The 5000-nt window shown below is 44.2% G+C and overlaps 3 non-coding genes across 3 annotated transcripts; 1 reads left to right on the plus strand and 2 right to left on the minus strand.

The window, feature by feature from the left end:
* Positions 1-1400: 1400 nt before the first annotated feature.
* trnak-cuu (transfer RNA lysine (anticodon CUU)) lies at positions 1401-1473 on the minus strand. Its single transcript has one exon. It is a non-coding gene; the product is annotated as a tRNA-Lys (tRNA).
* A 581-nt stretch (positions 1474-2054) lies between these two features.
* On the minus strand, positions 2055-2127 carry trnak-cuu (transfer RNA lysine (anticodon CUU)). The gene has a single exon. It is a non-coding gene; the product is annotated as a tRNA-Lys (tRNA).
* Positions 2128-2943: 816 nt separating this feature from the next.
* Positions 2944-3016, plus strand: trnaa-agc (transfer RNA alanine (anticodon AGC)). The gene has a single exon. It is a non-coding gene; the product is annotated as a tRNA-Ala (tRNA).
* Positions 3017-5000: the final 1984 nt, after the last annotated feature.

Here is a 5000-nt window from a genome sequence, read left to right on the forward strand (position 1 = left end):
TGCTTGGGGCTGGTCGCGGTTTTTATCCGTGCCTAAATTGCGCCCGTCATCCGGAGCCTCACATTTCGCACAGGCTTGGCATAGCGTCTCGCGGGTAAAGTCAGGGTTAAGCCTAGAGCCAGGCTCAGAGTGTACTTTGTTTGTTTAAGCCATATATGTTGTTGGGGGATACAATTTCACCCAGTAGAGCAGGCCAGTAATATGCACAATCACAACCCGGAGCTAAAGTTCCGTTTCGGGTCTGTCAAACCGGAACTTGACCTACAAAAAACGCTAGTACATATGGGCGTATGCCAAATCGATTGACCTGATGCCTGATAGGTTACAAGTTACTGGTGCCCTCCTTATGAGAACAAAATCCACATTCGATCAAAGTCGGAAGCTATTGCAGATGCTCGATGGTGTTTTAAAAGGAGTTTTGAGCAGGACCTCTCTGGAACACAGGCCTCCACCACCCGGAACAAAACATGAACATTCCATGCACGCGCCACAGCAAACTTGAGCTGATGTAAACTCTCACATAACACCCGCTGTCTTCTTTGCACACGAGGCAACTGAGCAATCATAGCCCTAGACCAACGAGCCAACACACACACATCCTTCCTGCTGCTGCCTGGCCGCAAACATTTCCGTTTGCAAGGCTTAAAGCACAAAGGTTTAATTAAATGTACAACTAAACGGTAGCCAGTGCAAAGTTGCCGACACAGAGGAAATACGGTCTCTTTGCTTTGTGGGCATTGGAAACCACGCTGCAGCACTTTCACACATGCTGTGGGATGGACACCTTCTCACCACATCGTCGAGGGGAATTACACCATGGAACCACCACACGCTTGTCTCTGGCCTTCTGAGAGGCAGATAGTGATGAGGCTAGGTGGAATCAGGTTAACAGGAGATGACCCTAAGCGAGAATCATACCCCTAGACCAACGAGCCAACACACACATGTCCTTCCTGCTGCTGCCTGGCCGAAAACATTTCCGTTTTCCAGGCTTAAAGCACAAAGGTTTAATTAAAAGTACAACTAAACGGTAGCCAGTGCAAAGTTGCCGACACAGAGGAAATACGGTCTCTTTGCTTTGTGAGAACTTGACCTACAAAAAACGCTAGTACATATGGGCGTATGCCAAATCGATTGACCTGATGCCTGATAGGTTACAAGTTACTGGTGCCCTCCTTATGAGAACAAAATCCACATTCGATCAAAGTCGGAAGCTATTGCAGATGCTCGATGGTGTTTTAAAAGGAGTTTTGAGCAGGACCACTCTGGAACACAGGCCTCCACCACCCGGAACAAAACATGAACATTCCATGCACGCGCCACAGCAAACTTGGCAGAAGCAGGTCCCGCCGAGATTTGAACTCGGATCGCTGGATTCAGAGTAGATACGCTAATAGAAACGCCCAACGTGGGGCTCGAACCCACGACCCTGAGATTAAGAGTCTCATGCTCTACCGACTGAGCTAGCCGGGCAGCCGCTGTGAGCTGCTTGGGGCTGGTCGCGGTTTTTATCCGTGCCTAAATTGCGCCCGTCATCCGGAGCCTCACATTTCGCACAGGCTTGGCATAGCGTCTCGCGGGTAAAGTCAGGGTTAAGCCTAGAGCCAGGCTCAGAGTGTACTTTGTTTGTTTAAGCCATATATGTTGTTGGGGGATACAATTTCACCCAGTAGAGCAGGCCAGTAATATGCACAATCACAACCCGGAGCTAAAGTTCCGTTTCGGGTCTGTCAAACCGGAACTTGACCTACAAAAAACGCTAGTACATATGGGCGTATGCCAAATCGATTGACCTGATGCCTGATAGGTTACAAGTTACTGGTGCCCTCCTTATGAGAACAAAATCCACATTCGATCAAAGTCGGAAGCTATTGCAGATGCTCGATGGTGTTTTAAAAGGAGTTTTGAGCAGGACCACTCTGGAACACAGGCCTCCACCACCCGGAACAAAACATGAACATTCCATGCACGCGCCACAGCAAACTTGGCAGAAGCAGGTCCCGCCGAGATTTGAACTCGGATCGCTGGATTCAGAGTAGATACGCTAATAGATACGCCCAACGTGGGGCTCGAACCCACGACCCTGAGATTAAGAGTCTCATGCTCTACCGACTGAGCTAGCCGGGCAGCCGCTGTGAGCTGCTTGGGGCTGGTCGCGGTTTTTATCCGTGCCTAAATTGCGCCCGTCATCCGGAGCCTCACATTTCGCACAGGCTTGGCATAGCGTCTCGCGGGTAAAGTCAGGGTTAAGCCTAGAGCCAGGCTCAGAGTGTACTTTGTTTGTTTAAGCCATATATGTTGTTGGGGGATACAATTTCACCCAGTAGAGCAGGCCAGTAATATGCACAATCACAACCCGGAGCTAAAGTTCCGTTTCGGGTCTGTCAAACCGGAACTTGACCTACAAAAAACGCTAGTACATATGGGCGTATGCCAAATCGATTGACCTGATGCCTGATAGGTTACAAGTTACTGGTGCCCTCCTTATGAGAACAAAATCCACATTCGATCAAAGTCGGAAGCTATTGCAGATGCTCGATGGTGTTTTAAAAGGAGTTTTGAGCAGGACCTCTCTGGAACACAGGCCTCCACCACCCGGAACAAAACATGAACATTCCATGCACGCGCCACAGCAAACTTGAGCTGATGTAAACTCTCACATAACACCCGCTGTCTTCTTTGCACACGAGGCAACTGAGCAATCATACCCCTAGACCAACGAGCCAACACACACACATCCTTCCTGCTGCTGCCTGGCCGCAAACATTTCCGTTTGCAAGGCTTAAAGCACACAGGTTTAATTAAATGTACAACTAAACGGTAGCCAGTGCAAAGTTGCCGACACAGAGGAAATACGGTCTCTTTGCTTTGTGGGCATTGGAAACCACGCTGCAGCACTTTCACACATGCTGTGGGATGGACACCTTCTCACCACATCGTCGAGGGGAATTAGCTCAAATGGTAGAGCGCTCGCTTAGCATGCGAGAGGTAGCGGGATCGATGCCCGCATTCTCCATGCGGTGTACTGCCCTTTTACGCTCACTTCAAAGGGATGTTCAGTTTCACCGCCACATCAGCAGTTGCGCATCAGCTCTGTTTTTTCCCGCCCTTCCGCAAAACAAGTTAACCTGTTAAGCTTCAAGCCCACTTTTGAAAAATCCCCAGAAATGACATACACAAACTGAAACAGATACAGTTCATGAACCCTTTGCACTAAAAGCACAAGTATGATCTCATTTGAAAGCTGACACCTGGTTGTTTATTGTAAATGTAGAATTAATTATTGTCATAATGAAAAAAACAATTTTAAATAGCTTCAAAGTTTTGTAAAGTTATTAGAAATTTATTTTTATGAAACATCTTCATGAAAATAAAATTGAAGTTGGCCCTGGAGCAATCTAGAAATGCACTGCAGCTAAAGCCACATGTCTGACCATTTTATATTTAAAATCTGAAAATGATAAGTATAAAGCTCTGTATTTAGTTAAATGTTTTTCAAGATCATGTCAAATTACTTTATTTTGATTAGACTCTATTAGCAAACTGATGTTTAGTCATCTTCTGAGTCATCTATTCAGTCTATTGTCTCTATTGTTTTGTGGTGCCCCATTCAGTCTCAGTCTCCCCTGCACACATTTACACCTCTCCAGACTGGTTATTATGGCTCTAAATATGCATTTCTTTTGTCTGCATTATAGCTAACGACTGGCTATTCACAAGCTATTCATAGGGTTTCAAACCCTAATTTCTTTTATCAAAGTTCTCACTAAATATTTGAAACTGGTATCAAATGCACTGAAACATTTCAGTAAGCATTCCTATTTAGAAAAAAATCATAAAACAATAACTGCTCGTGGCAGGTGCGCCTGGGCTCGCTAGCATGTTAGCTTAGCACACCATCAATACACGACCATTTATGAGATTAAAACTATGTTTGCGCTCCAAACTCACTATATAACGCAAGTCTAGTGTTTTAAATAATCTTCTGTGATCTAACTTGGCTTCAGATAAAAAAAAATCAGACAGAAAATGTATTATTTAGTGTTCTGAACGATGATGAAATCTATATCGATTAGCATTACATTATAAATATAATCTATTATTATGAAATACCTGGCATGGCTTGAAGAACACAGGTAACTCAAATATCATTGCAATCATGTTTATTGTCTTCAAAACATCTTTATCTGCATGTTACAGCGATCTCTGTACTTTCTGTATCACTCAGTGACGTCCTGGAATGTCACATGACTATGGTCTTCTTCATGATCCATATATGGACTTTTATTGGACATAATAGCGCCCCCATGCTATTGGTATGAATGGAAAACACAGCACATCTCAGTAAGAAGCGATCATTATGATTACATCGACGCATTTGGGTATAAATTCAATAAATATTATTCCTGTCTATAGAAATATGATGTGAATCTATGAGAATATATCAATATTTCTCCACATCTGCACATTGTTGAGCTAAAAGCCTTCAGGGACGTTGTTTTGTGAATCGCTGTCATGACGACAGCACGGAGTGTTTTTTATGAATGGACCAGCTGACGCTCATAATTCATATTAAAGGTATCGACTCATTTTTTTCATTTCATAACTCCTGACACAAATTAAGACATAACTGTCACTATAAGTTTCTCAGAATACAATAGTGGTCAAATACTGAATCTTGAGTCTTATATCTTTTTAATGATGTATAGTTTGTCAAGGTATAACATTAAATCTGATAGTATATTTGAACTAAATAAAAAAAAAAACGCTTCAGTGCGCCGACGCTCTGGAGAAGGTTAAGAGGTTAAAAAGTTTCCACCGAGATTTGAACTTGGATCGCTGGATTCAAAGCCCAGAGTGCTAACCATTGCACCATGGAACCACCACACCATGGAACCACCACACGCTGGTCTCTGGTCGTCTGAGAGGCAGATAGCGATGAGGCTAGGTGGAATCAGAAAAGTTTTTTTCGGACGAGGTCCTGCGCACATTCCTGGCAA

This window comes from Rhinichthys klamathensis, unplaced genomic scaffold, assembly GCF_029890125.1.
Source record: "Rhinichthys klamathensis goyatoka isolate OS25496 unplaced genomic scaffold, OSU_Roscu_1.1 h1tg000176l_1, whole genome shotgun sequence".
NCBI classification, from domain to species: Eukaryota; Metazoa; Chordata; class Actinopteri; order Cypriniformes; family Leuciscidae; genus Rhinichthys; species Rhinichthys klamathensis.